The sequence below is a fragment of the Pseudorca crassidens genome, chromosome 16 (assembly GCF_039906515.1).
Source record: "Pseudorca crassidens isolate mPseCra1 chromosome 16, mPseCra1.hap1, whole genome shotgun sequence".
NCBI lineage: Eukaryota > Metazoa > Chordata > Mammalia > Artiodactyla > Delphinidae > Pseudorca > Pseudorca crassidens.
The window spans coordinates 2,424,597-2,447,130 of NC_090311.1; the positions used below are offsets into that span (position 1 = coordinate 2,424,597).

Consider the following 22,534-nt stretch of genomic DNA (forward strand, 5'->3'; position numbering starts at 1 on the left):
ATATAAATATCAATTGTATTTCTATATACAAACAATAAAGTATTCAAAATTAAAAATATGATATCATTCATAATAGCATCAACAAAGATAAAATATTTAGGAATAATTTTAACACAAGAAGTGCAAGACCTGTACATTGAAAATTGCAAAATAATGCTGAGGGAAAATAAAAATCTAAACAAATGAAAAGAAAATCCACAATCAGTGGATTAGAAGATTAATATTGTTAAGATGACAATTTTCTGCAAGTCGGTCTTTAGACTCAATACAATGTCTACCAAAATTCCAGCAGGCTTTATTGAAGAAATTGACAAGGTGATCCTGAAATTCATATGGAAGTGCAAAAGACCTAGAACAGACAAATCATTTTGTAAAAGAAGAACAAAGTTGGAAGACTTTTACTTCCAACTTCAAAATTTGCTATAACTCTACTGTTATGAAGACAGTGTGGTTCTGGCCTAAGAATAGATATGTAGGTCAATGAAACAGAATTGACAGTCCAGATAAATTCTATATCAATCGATTTTTAAAGTTAATTAATTTATTTACTTTTTGGCTACACTAGGTCTTCGTTGCTGTGCGCAGGCTTCTCATTATGGGTGTCTTCTCTTGTTGCAGTTGCAGAGCATGGGCTATAGGCGTGTGGGCTTCAGTAGTTGTGGCACATGGGCTCAGTAGTTGTAGCTTGCGGGCTCTAGAGTAGTTGTGGTGCACGGGCTTAGTTGCTCTGCAGCATGTGGGAACTTCCTGGACCAGGGCTCGAACCTGTGTCCCCTGCATTGGCAGACGGATTCTTAACCTTTGTGCCACCAGGGAAGCCCCTATCAATTGACTGATTTTTGACAAAAGTGCCAAGGCAATTCATTAAAAAAAAAAAAGATGACTTTTTTAACCAATGATGCTGGGACAATATGCAAAATAATTAATTTGAAAAGGATCAAAGACTTAAATGTAAAAGTTAAAACAATAAAACTTCTACAAGAAAACAGAAAATTTTCAAGCCTTTGACTTAGGGAAAGACTTCTTAGACACGACATCAAAAGCATGGTACATAAAAGAAAAATATTGATAAATTGGGCCTCGTTAAAATTCAGAACTTTTGCAGTTCCATGACACCAGTAAGAAAATGAAAATACAAGCAACAGACTGGGAGAAAAATACTTTCAAAACACATATCTAATAAAGACCTTTGTCAAAAATATACAAACAACACTTACAACTCAATAATAAAGGAATAAGCAACCCAATCAAAGCATTAGTGTAAAATTTAAATAGACATCTCCCCATAGAAGATCTACAAATGGCAAATCAGCCCATGAAAAGATGCTCAACACCATTCGTCATTCGGAAAATGCTAATAAAACCACAATGAGATACCACTTTCCATCCACTAGAATGGCTATAATGAAAAAGGCAAACAATAACAAATGTTGGTGAGGATGTGGGGAAATTGAAACCCTCATACACTGCCGGTAGGAACCTAAAATGGTACAGCCAGTTCTAAAAACACTTCGTCAGTTTCTTAAAAAGTTAAACATAGGGCTTCCCTGGTGGTGCAGCGGTTGAGAGTCCGCCTGCCGATGCGGGGGACACGGGTTCGTGCGCGGAGCGGCTGGGCCCGTGAGCCACGGCCGCTGAGCCTGCGCATCCGGAGCCTGTGCTCCGCAATAGGAGAGGCCACAACAGTGAGAGACCCGCGTACCGCAAAAAAAAAAAAAAAAAAAGTTAAACATAAATTTTCCATATGACCCAGAAATTCCACTCCATTCTTCTCTTCAAGAGAAGTGAAAATACATGCCCACACAAAAGCTTTTGCATGTCTGTTTGCTGCGTTATTCATAAGATCTCAAAACTGGCAGCAACCTGAACGCCCATCAACTGGTAAAGAGACGAGGGAATAGTATTCCGCAATGACAGTGAAAAACTACCGATACATCATAACATGGATGTGCCCAGGGAGTAATCCTGGGGTGATGAAAATGTTCTAAAACTGATTTATGGTGATGGCTTGTGAAACTAAGTCAATTCACTAAAAAAGTTTTTTTAATTTACATTAAGAAAACCACACTTAAAAATTATGACATGTATGATATGCAAAATATGCCTTAATCAAGAGTTTCCTAAAAAGAAACAAGTGGTTCGAAGAAGTGTTACATTTTTGAGGATTTGTGATCAAAAACATTTTAGGAAGATCCGAACTGTATATTAGGAAATGACTCCTATAGTTATATGAAGGATGGATCAGATATGTGAGAATGACAGTTTTGAAGTAATAGAACACGTAACTCTGGTACTTTCCGTCAAACACACATTATGATACAGAAACCTGAGGATAATCAAGACACATTTGAAAAGCCCGTGTGATAGTTTTACTCCCAAAGAAAACACCTCCCCTCAAAGGAAACAATGCCACCGAATGGCAGAATGCCATTGAATGCCACCAGAATGGCACAATGGCAGAATTAGAGCTAAGTGGAGGTCATCAGGTAAGGCCCGCCCCACTCACAGCATCTACTCTGCTGTGACACTTAACAAACGTTGATACAGTTTTGTGAATTACTCTCCTTATGCAGCAAAATTCTGTTTCCTGTCACAGCACATCCTGCTAATGTGACAAGCTGGAACTATGACAGTGCTGATGTCCTGTGCCAAAAACCATCCAGCAGGTGACCGAAGTCACTTCACTGTTTGCAAACCAGAGCCACGTGCCAGTTGCAGGCAGGTGACACCTGAAAACTCCAACATGCAGTTTAAGAGAAGATGACGGATGTGGCCATCCTGCATTTGATTTTGACAAAACGTCTTGTTCCAATGCAAATACATGGGATGCGTCAAAGATATAATTGTTGGTGACATCAAAGCTGGTACCAGGTCGTGTGAAGGGAATTTGCCTTCCTGACAATTTCTTCCTTAGATTTCTAGCAGAGAACTGCCACTTCAACTTCTTTTTAAAATTTTCCCTTCATCACGCCCTAATGCCATCCTTCCTAAGACACTTTCTTGAAATCATTAATGCGATTGGGTTTTGTTCTTCTCTGTCTTTGAACTACAAATGGGTTTTAAAGCAATATGCCGCAGCCAGGCAGAACCTCGTCTCTCTCAGTTTCCATTCACGCTGTCAGCAGCTCTCTTTCACATTTGCAAGGAGCCTTCCCTTACATTTGTCTGAAATGCAGCCAACCTCAAGGCCATCATTTTAGGTTATGTTTGAGGTTAAAATGAGTAAGAAATAATGGAGCTTGGGTGTAGACCACACACTATAGGCGGGCTGTCTGCAAAATGAGAAGCAGTCATAGAGGATCAAGCTGCCTGGTGAATGGGCAAAAACTCTGCCCTTGGGGGCAGGGAGGCTGCGGGATGGGGTGGGGGTGGCAGGAGGAACCTGACAGTAAAGGATGAGAATGTGTATTGGAACTGACTGTAAACGCCCAGAGGTCTGTCATCTGAAAGAGCAATTCTTTTTTTGTGTTTGATTTTTGGTTTGGGGTTTTTTAAATGTTTTTTAATTTAATTCTTATTTTATATTGGAGTATAGTTGATTTACAATGTTGTGTTAGTTTCAGGTGTACAGCAAAGTGATTCAGTTATACATATACATATATCCATTCTTTTTCAGATTCTTTTCCCATATAGATGATTACAGAGTATTGAGTAGAGTTCCCCGTGCTATACAGTAGGTGCTTGTTGGTTACCTATTTTATATGTAGTAGTGTGCATATTTTAATCCCAAACTCCTAATTTATCCCTCCCCCACCCCCTTTTCCCTTTTGTAATCATAAGGTTGTTTTCTATGTCTGTGAGTCTATTTCTGTTTTGTAAACAAGTTCATTTGTGTCATTTTTTTTAGATTCCACATATAAGCAATATCATATATTTGTCTTTCTCTGTCTGACTTACTTCACTTAGTATGATAATCTCTAGTTCCATCCATGTTGCTGCAAATGGCATTATTTCATTCTTTTTAATGGCTGAGTAATACTCCATTGTCTATATGTACCACATCTTCTTTATCCATTCATCTGTTGATGGACATTTAGGTTGCTTCCATGACTTGTCTATTGTGAATAGCACAGCTATGAACATAGGGGTGCATATACCTTTTTGAATTAGGGTTTTGTCTGGATATATGCCTAGGAGTAGGATTGCTGGATTGTATGGTAATTCTAGTTTTAGTTTTTTAAGGAACCTCCATACTGTTCTCCATAGTGGTTGTACCAGTTTACATTCCCACCAACAGTGTAGAAGGGTTATAAAGATCTAAATGGACATTTCTCCGAAGAAGACATACAGACGGCCAAAAAGCACATGAAAAGATGCTCGAAATCGGTAATTATTAGAGAAATGCAAATCCAAACTACAATGAGGTACCACCTCACACTGGTCAGAATGGCCATCAGCAAAAAGTGTACAAACAATAAATGCTGGAGAGGGTGTGCAGAAAATGTAAGAGCAGTTCTATTCGAGAGTATAAATGCTAAGGCTGACGGAGGGAGGTCATGGGGAGAAAGATGACTGGAGACATTGAGGAGGCTCCTTCTGACTGTCCACGGTCGGCATGAGCTTCCTCGGGAAAACTTCAACAGAGAGACACCCAATGAGAAGTGAAGTCGTCAAATGAATTCAGTGGAATTCAGAGAAGTGGAAAGAGCCCCCACTGTAACAGTGGGATGTGTAAGACCTGTAATTTCTCTTCCGACACTTAGATTATGATCAAGTATGATTACTGTTTCCTCCTAATCTTAAGATTTATCATTTTAGGCTTATTATAAATCTGAAATCAGTAAAGATTAGGTCAATTATGGTTAAAAGAAGGAATAAAAATAATCCACATTATAACGAGGTCTAAAAATTATTAATTTCAAAGTTCATGTTTTTGAAGAGGCAACCTTCTGTTGTTAGAAAAAAATATATAATAGTTCACGCCAAATGACTGACTTGTTTTCTATGATTTCACTATTAGACAATAGTCAAAAAGGTATCTACCCCCAGTAAGTCATCAGAAGTTCTTTACCTGTGATCTGAAACTCCCTAAAATTGAAGAAAAGTGTTGTTGTTATATACTTTGGCTTATTTTTCTAAGGTGAAGACACACAAGTTTCATCAGATCTGCAATGAAGTCCATGAATCCTCACCTGTGTCAGTCTCTGCAGTAGGGCTTCTGTTCGGGGCGAGACAGCACACTGGGCAGCTCAGAAGTCTTCCTCAGTGAGCGTGCCTTGGAAGCAGAAACCCTGTGAGTGTCAGGGCCTGTGGGGCCTCTCCCAGGATCCATGCTCCCAGGGTAGGGGCAGTGCAGAGCTGGTGGGCGGGGCAGGCCAGGCTCCAGGCCCCCTGCAGCACTGAGTTTTGCAGGGAAATGGGAACCCAGGCCCAGCCCGCTGCCCAGGCAGAACCACAGGGGAGCTGATGGTAAAGCACACAGCAGGCTGAGCGTCCGCCCAGCGAGAGGCCCGGGTTCCCCTGGCCACTGTCGGCCAGCAGGGCTGGCAGGAAGGAAGGGAGCTGAACGAGGAGCGTGGGGGGCTGAGGACAAGCTTGCAGCAGCAGGAACCATCGCATCGGTCTCTGTCTGACTCTGACCACAACAGCCTTCCAAGAGCAGCGGCTGCCCCCCGCATCCACCTTCTAGAATGTATGTGACTCTCTTGGTCAACTCCATTCAGGAACATGCAAGGAAGGGGATTCTGGGGATACTTCCAAGTCAATTTAACCAAGTTAACACAGGACAAAACCACCACACAATATCTCTACTACCAAAAGAAAAAATCTTAAAATGCAAAAGACACTATTTCAAGTACATGAATAAGCTTTAAAACAATTACGAAAATAATCAGAGACTACAAACAGAGCTAATATATGAAATGAGGTAAGCACCAAATCTGGTGGATGCCAGGGTCACAAACGGATCTCCAGGGACCTGGGGACTCCACCGTCCATCCCCGCAGAGTGACAGCACGTAAAGCCAGAAGCCCTGAAGGTACCCTCACAGAAAATGAAAATAAACTCAACTCACAAACGAAGAGAGCAAGGAAATATGGCTCTGGTCCCAACTCAGGTGCGAAGGGAATGTCCCCCTGAGACGCTGACTTGCCCACCCAGCTTTACACAGGTTAGAGAAGCATCTTACTACCTGCATGGCCCAACAAGCCAAGCATTCAGGTGAATGTGGTCCCAGATAGTAAGTCAGCAGTCCCTGGGCTTCCTGGTAGAAGCAACTCCAAATACTATCCCCACCAAAAAATATATTCCTAACCTATTTCCAGAAGTGGAATCCCAGATAATACTATTATAAGTCTCAAATTAGGGGCATCCCTGGTGGCGCAGTGATTGAGTCTGCCTGCCGGTGCAGGGGACGCAGGTTCGTGCCCCGGTCCGGGAAGATCCCACATGCCGCGGAGCGGCTGGGCCCGTGAGCCATGGCCGCTGAGCCTGCGCGTCCGGAGCCTGTGCTCCGCAACGGGAGAGGCCGCAACAGTGAGAGGCCCGCGTACGGAAAAAAAAAAAAAAAAAGTTACAGACAAAATGTGTCCCCCTTAAAATTCATGTGCTGAAATCCTAAGCCCCAGTGTAATAGTATTTGGAGGTGAGGGTCTTGGGAGATGAGCATATCATGAGGAAGGAGCTTCAGGACGAGATTAGCGCTTTTATAAAGAAGGCCCCGGAGAGCTCTCTCACCCTCTCTGCCACGTGAAGACACTGAGAAGACAGCCATCTATGAGCCAGAAGGTGAGTCCTCCCTAGAGACCAAGTCTGCTGCCACCTTGAGCTTGGACTTCCCAGTTTCTAGAACTGTGAGAAATAATGCTTGCTATTAAAAAACCACCCAAACTAAGACAAAACCCAACAAATGTTTCATGAAGAACCCCTATAAAACAATATGAAAATAATAGATTATGCAGTAGAAAAAAATGGGAGAGAAGAGGCAACGCACAAAAGAAGAAATTCAAATAGTAATTAAACATACGCAAAGGTATTCAGCAATATTAATAGTCAGGAAATGCAAACTAAAACTACTGAGTGTATATTCACCAAAAGGGCTGAAATGAAACCGACCAATAGTACCAAATGTCGGTGAGCACTTGGAAAAATGGGAATTCTCACACACTGCTGGTAGGAGTTTAAATTGTTACAAGCACCTGAGAAAATCACTTCGTATCACCTGCTGAAGTTGAACATATAGTGCCCTACGATCCAAGAATTTCACTCCCGGGTATGTTCGCGGTAAATACACAAGCACATAAACCACAAAATAAAAGGTATAAGAATATGATTGCTACATTATTCAACATAGTCCTGATAACCAACCAGGACCTACTGAATAGCACAGGGAACTGTACTCAGTATTTTGTAATAACCTATAAGGGAAAAGAATCTGAAAAGGATATATATAGAGAGAGATATATAGATAGATAGATCTCTGAATCACTGTGCTGTACACCTGAAACTAACATGATATTGTAAATCAAGTATACTTCAGTTAAAAATTAATAAAATAAACCCTCAGAACAAACAGTCCTAAACTAGAAATAAACTCAAGTGTCTGTCAACAGAATAAATAAATTGTGGCTTATTTATATAATGAAATAATATACAGGATGAAATGAATATATTACAGTTATACTCTACAACCTGAATCACACTGACCTTTGTCAAGGGCCAGTTCCTGAAGATTATGGATTTATATGTGAAAGGCAAAACTACAACACCTTGAGAAGACAATTAGGAAAATATCTTTATGAATTTGAAGTAGGACATGATTTTTAAACATGAGAAAGAAGCACAAACATAAAGGGAAGATGGATAAATTTGACTGTGTTAAAATAAAAAATACATGTTCGTAAAACATACCATAAAGCCCATGATGACCTATATTAGCAACATTTAAAAACTACAACAAAAGGTTAGTATCCAGAATATGTAAAAAATTCCTCACATCAATTTTTAAAACACAATCAATTCAATAGAAAAATAGGCAAAAATCTCAAACGGAAGCTTCACAAACATATGAAAAGTTTCTTAGCCTCACTAATAATCATGAAAATGGTAGCTAGAACCACAATGAGACACATTTCACACCTACCAGTGGAGAAAAAACTAACTTCTAACAGGAAGTGGGAGCAATTAAGTTTTTTGGTGGGAATGTAATTTTGGTGTCATTACTTTGAAAGCAGAATAAGTTCTAGGGATCTAATGTACAGCATGGTGATTATAGTTAACAGTACTGTGTTACATACTTGAAAGTTGCTAAGAAAGTATATCTGAAATGTTCTCACTACAAAAGAGAAATGGTAATTATGTGACATGACGGAGGTGTTAACTAACACTATGGTGGTATTTTGCAATATATAAGTGTATCAAATCAACATTCTGTACACCTTAAACTCACACAATGTTATATGTCAATGATATCTCCATAGAGCTGAGGGATAAAAGGAAACCAATTGGCATTACCTCTTAACTGGAAAGAAGTGCACAACCTATGCCCTGAAATATATATATATGTATGTGAATATATATATGAAATGTTTGCTTTTATGTACCAGGAGACAAATTCAAAAGAATATTTATAGCAGCATTTTGTAATAGAAAAAGTCTGAACAGAATCCATTGACAACAGAATGGATAAATAATCCCATCTCCATTTAAAAGAACCCTGAAAAGCAGTAAAAGTGAATGAACTATGGTTCCTTCCATTCATCACCATGCATGAATCTCACAAACATATTAAGTAAGAAGGAAAACCACAGGAAAATGCATACAGCGTGATCACAATTACATAAAGTCCACATTTCTGAAAAAAATAAGTAAAATATTGTTTAGGGATTGCTACACATGTAATAAAAAATCAAGAGAAACAAGAATGGTAACCACAAAACTAGACTTGGTGATGATCTTAGACAGGAAAGGAGGATGATGCTATGGGGGGAGGAACACAGTGGGCTTCAAAGAATCACTAATGTTCTCTTTCATAACTTGGGTGGTGGGTACATGGGTCTCTGGTTCATTAGTATTACTTTTGCATGTCATATATACTATAAACATAATTCTGTCACAGAACACACCCACTCCTCTTACTCTAAATTGTTCCTTTGGTCTATCCTTGGCTACCCCTCTCTCCTTGGGAGAACCTCTGATGCTCTGCATGTCTACCACTTAGCTCTCTCCAGCTTGTCCTGTCTGTCCAGCTCCCACGTGGGTGTCGCTCAGTTACCTTCAGTCAACTGAGCCCCATCAACGCCCTCCTCAGGCTGCACGGGTTCTGCTGCCAAAACTGATAACGGAGATGTCATGATGTTAAATGATGTGTTAGATCACATCCAGGAAACCTCTGATGATGGGTCCCCTGGGTGTCATTCACCTTTTCGCTAAGCTCCTAGCAATACCAGATGCTAGAATGATCTTGTGGTTGACCTTGGATAATACATTTTGAATCCACCATGGCTCTCCCTTCCACAGCAGCCTCGGATTTGCACCGCAGCTCACTTTTCCGTCATCGGATGTCAGAAATGTCCACAGCAGAAGACAGAAGTCAGGCACTGGCTCATTTCTCCATACGGTACACAGGGAAACTCAATGGCCAGGAATTTCTCTGAATCTCAGGGACGGCATTGGGTGCAATAGTCTATTGAAAATTAAAATGGCCAAAGATGGTGCATAGGACCCAGCCAGAAGGCAAACTAAACTCTTCCTTCTTATTACTGGTAACAGCTATGGGATTCCAGAGGAATCTGGAAAAACACCAGGAAGAAAGGAAGCAGAGAAGGAAAATAACAGGGAAATGTGGGAAGAGAACAGCAAACAGCAGCTGGAGATAACAGGAGAGGCACAGCACAGATCAAGGGGGCACTGAAGACCCTGAATTACGCTTTCATTGCTGACCTCAGGAAGGAGGCAGTGCCCAGGGTCTTCAGTGTGGGTGGGCCAGGTCTGCAGAGCAACTTGGCCCTTGAGGCATCAGCCTGTCTCATAGAAGCTCTCAGCTCTGCAGCCACCACCTGAGATCGCCTGGATGCCCATGAAGGCGCCATTCAGCAGGAAGTCTGTGAGGGCCAGTGTCTCAGGTTAACTAGGCGGGATATCAGGCACCACTATGTATGCAGACTATTAGATGCACATGGTGACCTAACTGATGGGAGGTGTTGCCAGAATTTGCCCTCCCCTTGCTGGCTGAAGACAAACAGCTCTCTCTCACCATTTCTCCCACAGCCTCCCTCTGCTCTCCTAGCCAGAGTCTTTGAGGCCAAGTTGGGTGAAGGAGACAATTAAAAGAATTAGAGATGTGCTGGGCAGGCTTCAGGGAGGTTCCCCAGAAAGTTTTAAGAGAGGTCTGGAAGCAGACAGGCCTGTAAGAGAAACAGATGAGAGAGAAGAGGGGTCTGGGTCTCCTTGACATTTTCTGGAAAATGCAAGTTAAAAAATTGAAATATTTGGAAACATATTTTTGAAAGTAATTCTGAACAATGTTCTGAGATAGCTCATGGACATGACATCATTAGGTTACAGACAGTTTTAGAAAAGTGTGCATCTTTATGTTATAAAAATAGTTCTAACAGCTATCACACTAAACTAACCTACCTGGAAATCAAGTTAGGGGACTAGATCACAAGGTCTGGACCCATAAGGCATAAAATGCCCCTTTTCCTCCCATTTTGAACCTGATAAACCTTTAAAGCCCTGTTCAAGTGTCACCTTACCTTCTGCAACTAAGTCTGCAGCCTGGAAGATTCCAAGTCATTGGTTAGTAGCACCAAATGACAGTTAAATAACTGGGTAGTATCACCATCATCACCATCATCATCACTGTCATCGTCATCGTCACCATCACCATCAACACCATCATCATCATCAACACCAAGATCATTATCATCATCACCATCACAATGAATGTTTTAAATTCCTTTTAAAAAGGCTGCCAATGACCTCAGCCTGTAGACGTAATTATTATCATTCCCATTTAACATATAGGGAAATTAAAATTCAGAAAGTTTAGGCAATTTCCTCAAATCTTCCAGCACTTAAAAGAGGCTAGAATTCAAGCAGGACTGTCTGACTCCAAAGCCCTCCGTCCCAACCGCAGGACGAGGTGTTGTGTACTGTCAGTTCTGTGGATGGCAGCCTCCCTCCCCCACCTGAGGGCAGGCTCGCTGGGGGCACAACAGGACTGTGCTGGTGACAAATCCAATGGGATTGGCACAGAAATAGGCAAACAGATGACACTATTTTCTGATTAACCTAAGGCGCTATTAGATACGCGGGATTTTAAACCACGTGGAACAATGTTTGTTTCCTCATTACATTGACTTCACCACAAATTGATGGGTGGCACTCCTTTAGGAAGACAGATCTACTTCATGAAATGCATAGATTAGCCGCTACAATCACACACACCTTGTTACTCAACCTAAAAACTGCAATAATTTGCTTTTTATTTAAGCACTTTTTTGATGGCGCTATTGCCCTTGAAAGGTTTGCAAATGCAAAGCAGTTGGTAGTCATTTAAAGACATTCCCACTTAAATATACAAATGTGGTGACTTTTCTTTTTTAGAAGAAACAAATCACTAAAAGCCAATCTTTCTAAGAATTTAGATGGTGTGTGAGGGTTTGCTTTCTTCCTACAAAGGTCCACTTTTTAATAGCCCTGGAAAATACAATATTTCAGTTTACTGAAGCCCAGTGGTTAAACACAAAGCTGACCCTTTACTGTGCCCAAGGACGACAGGAAAATCAAACACAGAAGCACACGCGCACAGGCAGAAGGAAAGCTAAAACGACAGCCTGGCTGAGTCCCACGTCTATGGAGTCTAACAAAATATTATCAAAGAGCCATGGAAATTCTAGATGTCGAAGGGGACAAAACTGACTCAAAAGACAATGAAAAATCCAAGAGTCCAATAACTAGTGAATAAACGGGACAATGTTTTCAATTAATCACCTTTAGAAAACCTCTAGTCTCAAAAGTTTTACTGAAGTCTTTCACATTTCAGCTATCAGGTGTCGACTGAAAAAAAAATGCACAACCTAAAAGTTGAGAATTATCGATATGTCTTATTCACTGGACACACTGAGAATTCAAGCCTGGAAGGCAGTCTCTCAGGTTGCTCTGAGGGACTGTTCCAAGAGGCGACGGTGGGAGCCACGATCTAGAGGAGTTTCTGCAACAAAACCAGGTAGTTGGAACATCAAAAGATTACTGATAATTAAAGAAAAACCAGCCATCTCAAGTTAATGAATTTAGTGCTTTTCTATGTACGGGAAGATGCAGGAGTCTGGGCTGATGGAAATCATTCCTTGGATGTGCCCCTCAGCCATCTAGGGCCACTGTCCTGCTTTTCTCCAGCCTGAATCCCCTCAAGGGTGTACCATCGAGGGAGGCTACAGTGGCTGCTGGCTTCATGGCTACAACGTCCTTTGTTTACTGACATGGCTGGCAACATTCTTCGTCCACACAAGACGCATTAGCTTCTCGGAGCTGAAGAACACTGACAGCTTTCCAACTGTTCAAGCGGCATGCCTGACAAAAGTCTGATCAATCACTGTGCTGACTGAGGGGGAAGAGGAGAAAGCAGTCAATGGAACGAAGGTCCAGAGGAGACGGGATAGGGCGAGGCTGCCCTGGAAGAGGTCCGGCCATCCTCGCAGCTGGAGGGAGTGGGGAGGAAGAGGGCCCCGTCCCCCGCTGGAGATGAGGTGGCCTCGGGGGGGGGGAGAACACAGAATCTGCAGGACGATGAGTGCAGCTTTCCCCACCGCGTTACATTCGGCTCTCAGAACCCAGAGCTGAGGACAAAGAGGCATCAAAGACTTGGAAAGCTTGGGCTTCCCTGGTGGCGCAGTGGTTGAGAGTCCGCCTGCCGATGCAGGGGACACGGGTTCGTGCCCCGGTCCAGGAAGATCCCACATGCCGCGGAGCGGCTGGGCCCGTGAGCCATGGCCGCTGAGCCTGCGCGTCCGGAGCCTGTGCTCTGCAATGCGAGAGGCCGCAACAGTGAGAGGCCCGCGTACCGCAAAAAAAAAAAGACTTGGAAAGCTTCACATTCTACGAGTGGTGCAAACACCTGGGGGGCGAATGGCCCCTCATCACTCACTAGGAAGTGATCCCACGGCCCTGTGGCCTCCACCTCAGCCCCCCTCCCCTGCCCAGGCCCACAGAAGCTGCAGCCCAGAGGTGGGGCAGAGGAGAGTCAAGACTTGGGCCCTCTACCTAAGGGGAGTGGCGGGGGACACTTTCCTGCCCCCCAGGCAAAGAGAGTTAAAGAGATCCTGGCCCACGAGGGAAACCAGTGCGACTGTGCTTTTCTAAAGGCTGGTTAACTGCCCCCTGCTCTTCCTTAAACAGGGAAGATGGCATAGCGGAGAGCGCGGCGGTCAGTGGAGTCCCTGCACTGCCTCTCTGGGTCGAGGGAACACTGGGCAACGGTGCTGGGCTTCAGCAATCTTGCTGTCCCCACCCAAGTGGGAAGCCCACTGGGCAAGGGGATCCAAGGAACAAGGGGCTCCAAGGCAGGGTGAGAGAGTGTGGGAAGAGGTTCTCCATGACTGGGAAGGGGGCCTGGAGAGGCCCTGCCGTGGCCGTCCCACGAAACTCACAGAGGCACCTGCCAGACGGCCTCGGAGGACAGCTGCCGCTCAGAAGCCACGTACCACAGAGGCAGCCACAACCCGCAAAGTCGTCTGACAGCAGCAGGTGATGGAGGACCCAGGCCCTCTTCCAGCCTCGCAAACTAGCGGACAGGGGACCTGGGATGGGAGGGGAGGTGGGAAAGCCTGGACCACACTTCCTCTCCCGCAGCTCCCTGGGGCCTCATGGGGGCAGGGAGTAGGTGAGACTGGAGTTCAAGCTGGATTCACTTGGTCTTTTAATAAACCAAGTGACCAGAAAGGTATGGAATCCTCCCAAGATGCCAGCAGGAGGTGGGTGGAAACAGGCTGCAACACACAGCTGAAGATGATTCTTAGAAAATATGAAAATGGTTTCACGTCCGGACTCCACAGAGTTGATAAGCCACATATTAGTGTTCAGATCATGGCGGATGGAGCCGGAAAAGAACGGAGACAGACAAGGAATGTCCACCTGTGCTGGGGGGCGGGAAGCTGGGAGACCGAGAAAGCACCGACCACAGGGCTGTGGTTTTTCTCCAGCGAAGCTCAAAGCCCAGGTTGGACACAGAGGAGCAAGTAACGCATAAAATGTCCTTGTAAACTAAAACCCACCATAGAAACAGTTTATAATGACGTCCTTTTTCTTGTAAGTGTAGTAGTTTAGTCGGTTACATACCCATTTCTAGTTTCGACTTTCCACAGACACCACCAAGGATAGCTGTAACTTGTGACACTATCCAAAGTGTCACAAGTCGCAGGAGAGAAAGGACCTCTGCATGTGCCTGCCTACAACTCTGGGCTGTCCAAGGGTTTGGAGACAGGACGGTTCAGTGGGCAAGGCATGTTTCTGGAGCTAGACTGCTACGGTTCAAATCACGTCCACCATCTGCTCACTGTGTGGTCTCGGGCAGGTTATACATCAACACCCGACCGCCTGTGCTCTCCGATCATGAGTTATTGTTGGCGCTTTCTCAACTTCATATGAAGTTGATGCAAACACAGCTTCAAGCCCTCACCAACTGGATCACCACCCAGATGGCACTCAGGGGAAGTCCTGGAGCTGCTACTGGTCCCAAAGTCAGGCTACACCACAGGGGAGCCCCGTGGGTGGAGGGGTGAGATGCAGGAGGGGGGACTCTTCAGTCACCTGCTTCCCCATCCAGGGCAGAAAATTTCAGCCTCTCCACCACATCCATCTCTGTGTCTCGCCCCATGTCTGCACAAGCAGTTAAGTTAAATGTCACTTCATCTTGACAGGGCGTCATAATCTACTCAACACTCCAGCCCTGATTAAGCTCAGTGGGGTCCGGACCCCAACTGGACCCCAACTGGGATGACGGAAGTTTGGTGGGTGAGTACGTTCCCCAAACTCTGCACATCACAAAGCCAGCAGTCGAGGCCAGCATCCCGGCATCCATGTGTCAGCTAAAACCGCAACTCAGAAGAAAGAGAACGTTTTGCTCAATTTAGAGCCTACTTGAAATTAATGGAGAATAAATGTTCCAAATTCAAACCTTTCGAGGGACAATTTCCATTAAGCCCGAGCTCAGCTTCATTTCTGATCCACTGTTGCAAAGAGTAACAGCTGTTCGGGGCACGATAACTGTAATCGAACTACTGAGGCCATAAACTTGGAAAAGAAAACTCTCTTTCTGACGGTCATCAGGAGAAAAGGGGAGTGAACAGCACATCTGACGAAATCTCATCCCACTGTGAGTGGCCGTCAAATCCGCCAAGCTGCACTAAAGGTCATTTCGCAGAGCGGCAAAGCCACCAGACGACTCCCTTCCCCCTCCCTCTCCTTCAGTGGGGAAGGCAAGCCTGCGAGAGCAAAGGAGCAGCAAAGGAGTGACAGCTTAGTAGGGAGGGGACACCGTTCCGACATGTCTGGTGGGCTGGGAGGAGGGGACAGAGGTGACCTCCTTCAGCTTGTCAACCTTTCAGCGTCTGGCTCCTATGTCCAGGGCTCCGGCACACGGGTGTCAACAACCTCATACACTCCTTCCTGCAAGTTGCCAACCCAGCAAGGGAAGTGAAGAGGGGGTAAATACACACAAAAAAGGTTTTCTTCTAACAGCAACAGCTACTATAACACTCAAGCCAATTTATCCTAGAGGCGTCTAACACAGCCTTAGGGAGTGACACACAAGCTGCAACTTACCTGAGCCGAGGCGGGGAAGGAGGGTGGTCAACACAGAGCCCTGCAGGCAGAGGGTCTCCCACATGAACAGGAGCTGGAGAGCACAGGGCACTGGTGGGAAGTGGCGAGCGGAGGACAGGAGCTGGGAGAGCATGGGCTGGGCCGTCAGGGCGCCGCCACATGTTAAAGGATTTCAGTAGGAGAGGGGCCATGTCTGGTTTGCATCGTTAGAGACCCCTCGCTGTGGCGTCCCAGCACCTGAGCAGACGGGAGGACGACCGCGACAGTCCAGGCGGAAAATGATGCAGGGCTTGGGGTGGAGAGGTGGAGGATAAAGACTCCCAGGCCCTGGGAATGGACTGGACGGGGTAGGGGGTCTTCCGGTTTCAGCAATGCAGCCTTGGTGCCCTCACTGGCCAGGGATATTCTAGAGAAGGAACGGGCTCCTCCTTCGGGTTTGCTTGTTGCCAAGTGTGGGGTGATAATCAACAAGGGAGGGAACCAGAGGGTGAAGAGGATGAGCTGAGCTTTGGACGTGCTCAGTTTATGATTCTGGCAAGACATCCAAGCGGAGATGTCAGTAGGCAGGTGGATACAAGTCTGGAGCTTGGGGGAGGTCTGAATGGTGAGGCAAATATTGATGTCGTAGTATCTGGACGGCACAGGAAACCGTGACAATGTCTTCTTACCCACGGGAGACACAGAATCTGTGAGATGAAACAGGGACTGACTAATCTCTGCTGGAGAAAGATGAGAGAGAGGAGACGACCAGGGTAAGAAGGCTGGAGCAGGAATCCAGCTGAGAGACACGATGCACTCTCCTCGTCGGCTCCCTCTACAGTTTCCTCCCAGCCCAGGAAAATCTACTGCCACCTGTTAGTCTCCTAACAAAACATGGCCGTCTCCTGCTTCTAATATAATCACTACGCTGCACACGGAGAGCACACGTCGCAGGGGAGACAGCTGTGTCCGAGGCTGATGAAAAGTAAGGTAAAGACTAAAATCTTCTACTGGACTGCGCAGCACAGAGAACATCGGCTGCCTTAAGCAGGAAGTGTGGGCGAAGTGACGGGAGTAGAATGGGGGTAGAAGCCGGCTGGAGAGCACCGTGGAGGGGATGGAGGGAAGAAAGGATGGAAAATATTGATGATTCTTTCAGAAAACCTGGCACCAGCGAATCCCCCTGAGGGTAAGGACCGTAACTTTCTCATTTCTACATTCTATCAGAGTACCGAGTGCCTAAGAGCACGTTTGCAAACGTTTGATGTCTGAATGAATGAATTTCTGTGGAGGGTCACAGCAGGGAGAGCTGAAGACCAGGTGTCCAGGCCAGAAGGGCGTGAGAATGAACAGGAATGTGGGCCCCCCGGGGAAAGCCCTGGAGATGGTCACGGTTCCCGAGGTGGGGCATGTGGGGCGGCAGGGGGATCAGGGCACCACGCAGAGGAGGAAGCAAGCCTACAGCCACCACGGGGGTGAGGCCAGCCGCGCAGACGGAGTCTAGACGGCGAGACCCCGCCGCCACACGAGAACTCTCCTACTGCATTGAGGAGGTCGTGGGGAAATGTCCAAGGTCCTGGAGCAGAGAACACCACGGTTGGTGGAACACAGATGGCTCCCATGAGAATATGAAGTATAAGACCTCAAGGGCAAAACTAGAATCTGTTTCTTATTGGTGTCCACCAATAACATGTCAGTGGTCTCCCAAGTGGAGGGATGAGAGTAAGAAATGTACACATATCACCATTCTAGGCCTCACGGTCAACACACAGCAATGGCTGAGGATATAACCTGAATAACACAATGGCTGCCCACTGCGACTGGACCACAGGCTCCAGGAGAACACACGGGCCTCAGTTCAAGGTTAGGAAAATAATCTGGATGCAAAGCCATGCTGTGGGCATTCAGACACTGAAGTTTGTCCCTCTGAGATAAAAATGCAAATAGCTTCATCCACAGTTTGGTCTTTAATCAAGCCAGACTCTCTAGTCTTTCAGCGGAGATGCCCTGAAAACCCGCCAGATGCCTGGGCTGATGGGAACCCAGGTGGGGCTTGGACTCCTATGGTGTCACGTGGGTGCCCACAGCGGGCAGGCAACTTCCGAGGCTCAGGGGCCCTTCTGCTGCCTGACGGTTCCAGCAGCTTCACACGATCTCCTAACCTGCTCCCTCCTAGAACCCAGGAAAGACGAAATCACTGCACTTGTTCCACCTGCAAACTCTCCTATTAGAAGCAAGTCTCAGGTTGGTAGAGCTCAGAAACTGTCCGTGAGACTTTCCTGCCACAGAGGCCCTTGAGTGTTAAAAAGCAGTTCGCTCCAATCAAGGGAAATTCAATTTTAGGAACCGAAATCTGAAGTCAACTTCACTGGCCTCCTCCAGTTTGACATGTTTTCTTTGAAAACCAGTATCACAAGAATACAAAAGTTGGGCTTTCCATTGTTCTTGACTTTTTTTAAAATATTTATTTATTTATTTGCCTGCACCAGGCCTTAGTCGCGGCATGCGGGATCTTTTAGCTGCGGCATGCGGGATCTTAGTTGTGGCACGCAGGATCTAGTTCCCTGACCAGGGATCGAACCTGGGCCCCCTGCATTGACAATGCGGAGTCTTAACCACTGGACCACCAGGGAAGTCCCTTGAATTTTGATAGAAGTAAAAATAGTTTGGTTATTTTCAAGAAATACAGTACCAGCCTGTTCAGTGCTAGCGTCACAAACGGGTTTCTTTGGAGGTCCCTCACAGGGATAAGGCCAGTTAACAATGTTAAGGTCCTTAACAATGATAAGGCCAGTGGAAATACAACCAAAACACCTGGGATCTGTCTCCTGGGAGTGAAGGTGGGGCACAGCAGTGATGACCGAGGAAGCGGCCCATCAGCCTGAGACTAGCGTCAGCATGGCCACAACACATCCTTGCAGGCTCCACACTCGAGATGGAGCCTGCAAAGCAGACAGTGTTTCCTGGAGCTGAGAAATTAGGAGGTGAGCCAGGGCATGGGTGGGGGCTGGGAGAAGGGTGCGTCCTTTGTCAACCAAATGAGTCTTACTGAAGGGGGTCAGTCTTCACGAAATTATCCTCAGAAACTTATAGCCCTGATATCTTATACCCCATGTCTTGCTGAAAGATGACAGAAAGAGCTAAATTTTTAATTCTATTGAAAATTGTTCTATAGCCTCCTCCCAAATTCTGTAGCAAGAGAGAAATGAGGATGAGAGGGGGCTGAACATGCAAAAAAGAACAGGAATCGATGTTTAGGAAGGGGAGGTTTCCCCAACTCAATAAATGCAATCCAGTGAGACACAGCCTCCGCAGAGCAGGTGGAAACAGCACATCCACAGAGAACTCACTGCGAATGAAGGGGCGAAAAGTCAGTCTCCGGGTCATGGGCTTAAAGCGTCGTGATTTTAGTCTTGAAAAGAGAAAGCCGTCATGACTTCTAACCTCAAGTGCAAATACAGTGTTTGGGGAGGAGAATTAGCCAGTTAATACCACAACCCGCATCCTCGAGCCCGAATTCCATCGCACTCTGTGCTCACAGGACAGAAAGCGTGGGTGTAAGAAGCATTTGATGAAAGTTGCAGGGACGGTGGATGACCAGCCTCAATGTCCGCCACCCCATCCGGCAGCTCAGGGGCTTCTACAAGAAGACCTGGCCATCAGGTCCGCTGATAACCTGACTCTTGGGTCCAGCTGGCTGAGCGCCCTGGCCAGCAACCTCAAAGCCATTCTCCTGGACGAGAACCATTTCTACCCCCAGAGTGGTGTGCACTTTGACCCTCTGCTTTGGTGGGATTGATCTGCTCACAGGTACAACACGCTTACAAGGTATTGCTGAACCGGGACGGTCCAAGGAGCACGCAATCACTTTTAAAATCCAGCTCATTTTTTTATCACATATTTAACCGAAAAGAGCATAGGACTTATAGATGGAGTGTCTGACTTTGAAGGAAAGCTTAGTGACGGCAGCTGCATCAGGACTCACCCTCAGCTCCCACAGGGGCAGCCGAACGCTGAGCGGTGTCCCACTGGCAACAAAGCAGAAAGGGCCGTATTTTCGGAGCCCGTTTATAAATGGGTCCCCACAGGGTGTCTCCTCTCTGTCCACTGTGGAATATTTTAAAGTGTGAGTTAACATCTACTGAGATTCTGATTTCAGTAGCACTGATCGAACCCAATGATGGAACTTCAGGGAGAGTTATTGCCTCTTCAGAGCTTTTTCACATAAAAAATTCAGGGGCACGTCCTATATCGCAAAAACACGGTGTTTCACCCAATATAAACTCACTCAAACCCGGCAGAGGGTGAAGGCGCGGGGGGAGAAGCGGAGACGTGGAGAACAAAACCCATCCTGTCTGGGACGCCCCTCACCGCCACGGAGACCCATCCTGTCTGGGACGCCAAGACTTACATCTGATCCGGGCCTGAGGCACCACCTCCAACAGAAAAACACGGAAATCCTGCTACCCGCTCACACTTTCCAGTGCCCTCCACAAGGCACCACCGTTCTGGAACCCTCTCTCTGGGTCAGCCATCGAGCCCCTGTGCCCTTGGTGCTGGTGCAGAGCCAGTAGCGACAGGTGTGCACCTCCTGGGGGCCTGCAGAGATGCTGCGGGGACCTGGGGGGCAGGGGGTGAGGCCTCTGCTGGCCTGGGGGCCGGGGGGGCTTCCTTAGAGACCCCCAGATCCGTGCCTCAAATCGCTCTGCTTATCCCTGCAGATAACTCAGATTAAACCTCACTTTTAAAAAAGAAAGGGGTTCTTAGAAGGAAATGACAGAGGAGATTTGAGCACAACCAGAGGAGAGGAAAGCCGATGGGCCTGAATCGCCATCTCTCGGCCACTCACCAGGTTTTCCTCCCAATTTCTCAGCCAGGAAGTGTGAGAAGGAAAGAACTGCAGGCGATGATCTTCGCGTCCTTTCCAGCTTTTAAAGATTCCCTGTGATTGCACCGCTCTCTAAAATGAAAACGGCATCCATTTGCTGATTGGAAGTGTGGTTAAAAGGTGCCACGTGTCTTTCTAGAAAAAGCAGTTCTCGGTCACTTTGGAGGAGGGCTGACAGCTCAAAGGCCACCTTCTCTTCCCACAAAGCTTCAACTTCTCCGCCAGGTGAGGGAGGGTCGGCAGCCCCCAGCCAGCGCCCCGTTGCTGCTCAGCCACCGTGGGATAAATGATGCATCCATGGCATCTGGTCTTTGGGGACCACTTTCCCATTTACATCGTCAAACAAAGTTGGTTTCATTTTTCATAAAGGATGACAGGATCAGGACTTTCTCAGATTCTCTTCCCAAAGAAATTAGTGTGGAAATAAAAGCTCTTTCTGCTGTAACGTTACCAGCTTTGATTGTGAAGCCGGTGGCAATCAGATCGTGTTTACTGGAGAAGAGCTTGAACTTGACGCTTTTTCCTATCACTCCACACCCTCCGAGGAGACATCGTCAGCTTCCGTGTCATGATGATGTGATTTACCCAGAAGAACCACCTCTCCTCATTAGTTTGATTGGAAATTCAACAAAACTTGATGTGCTCCCTCACTAAGGAGAGCCCAAGAGTAGTGTGTGCCAGCAGGCAAATCAGTGCCAGCCACAGCGTCCAGGGGTCAACCAGAGCCGCCGCCCAAGTCAGCCCCTCCCAGCACCTGCCTCTCAGCCACTGTGCATGATGACCAGGTAGCAGTGGTGCCCAGCATCCCCATGGACCTGCTGTCAGGTGTGAGGGTGATGGGTGCAGGGTTCTCCATTTTCAGATAACTCAGAATGACATCCCAGGATCCCCACTATATCTTTTTGGTTTTGTTTTAAAGATTTTATGAGCATGGCTTTTAATTAATTAATTTAGTTATTTATTTTGGCTGTGTTGGGTCTTCGTTTCTGTGCGAGGGCTTTCTCTAGTTGCGGCGAGCAGGGGCCACTCTTCATCGTGGTGTGCGGGCCTCTAGTTGCGGCGAGCGGGGGCCACTCTTCATCGTGGTGTGCAGGCCTCTCACTGTCGCGGCCTCTCTTGTTGAGGAGCACAGGCTCCAGATGCGCAGGCTCAGGAGTTGTGGCTCACGGGCCCAGTTGCTCTGCGGCATGTGGGATCTTCCCAGACCAGGGCTCGAACCCGTGTCCCCTGCATTGGCAGGCGGATTCTCAACCACTGCGCCACCAGGGAAGCCCTCCACTATATCTTCATGATATTTTCCTCTGTTACACTTCTCCCAACTACAATTGAATTATGACTTATGTAATTATTTGATTAATATCTGTCTTCCCCCTCCTGATGAAGAGAGACAGCAGTGGCCTGTCTCCCTAATCTCATTCTCCTCGTGTGAGGAAGCTCAGTGTCTGAAGCAGAGAAGACCTTCAACTGAATGAACAAACCGACCATTCGCTGAATCAACCAGTGAATCAGGGTTCTACAGTGATACCTATTTTCTCTTTGGGGCGGTTTTGAAGGTGAGCATTGCTGGAGTCATCGGAAAGAACAGGGATGCGTCCGTCCACGGCAGATCGAGATCATACGCTTTCCTCTTACAATCCAGTGTGTGTGGATCCCACAGCCAACTCACCCCCACGAGGCCCCACGGCAGTGGGCCCCAGACTCATCTCAGAGGAAGACTCCACACCCAGAACAGACTCTTCCTGGCTCACCCTCGGGGGATGGGACATGTGCTGCCCACCTGGGCCAGCGCTGACGGGCTTCTTCTGAATTGCACTGGTCCCCACGTGGCCTCCATCCTCATAGGTGCCCAACACACACACTCTCTGAAGCTTTGTGCTACCCCTGTTTACAAAGCTCAGAAGAGCC

At 46.5% G+C, this 22,534-nt stretch overlaps 1 long non-coding RNA gene and 1 other non-coding gene across 3 annotated transcripts in view; both read right to left on the bottom strand.

Annotated features, from left to right (window-relative positions):
* LOC137208615 (uncharacterized) overlaps window positions 1-22,534 on the bottom strand; it is a 515,571-nt gene that overhangs the window by 205,001 nt on the left and 288,036 nt on the right. The gene's annotated exons all lie outside the window — the stretch shown is intronic.
* TRNAD-GUC (transfer RNA aspartic acid (anticodon GUC)) lies at window positions 18,302-18,374 on the bottom strand. Its single transcript has one exon. It is a non-coding gene; the product is annotated as a tRNA-Asp (tRNA).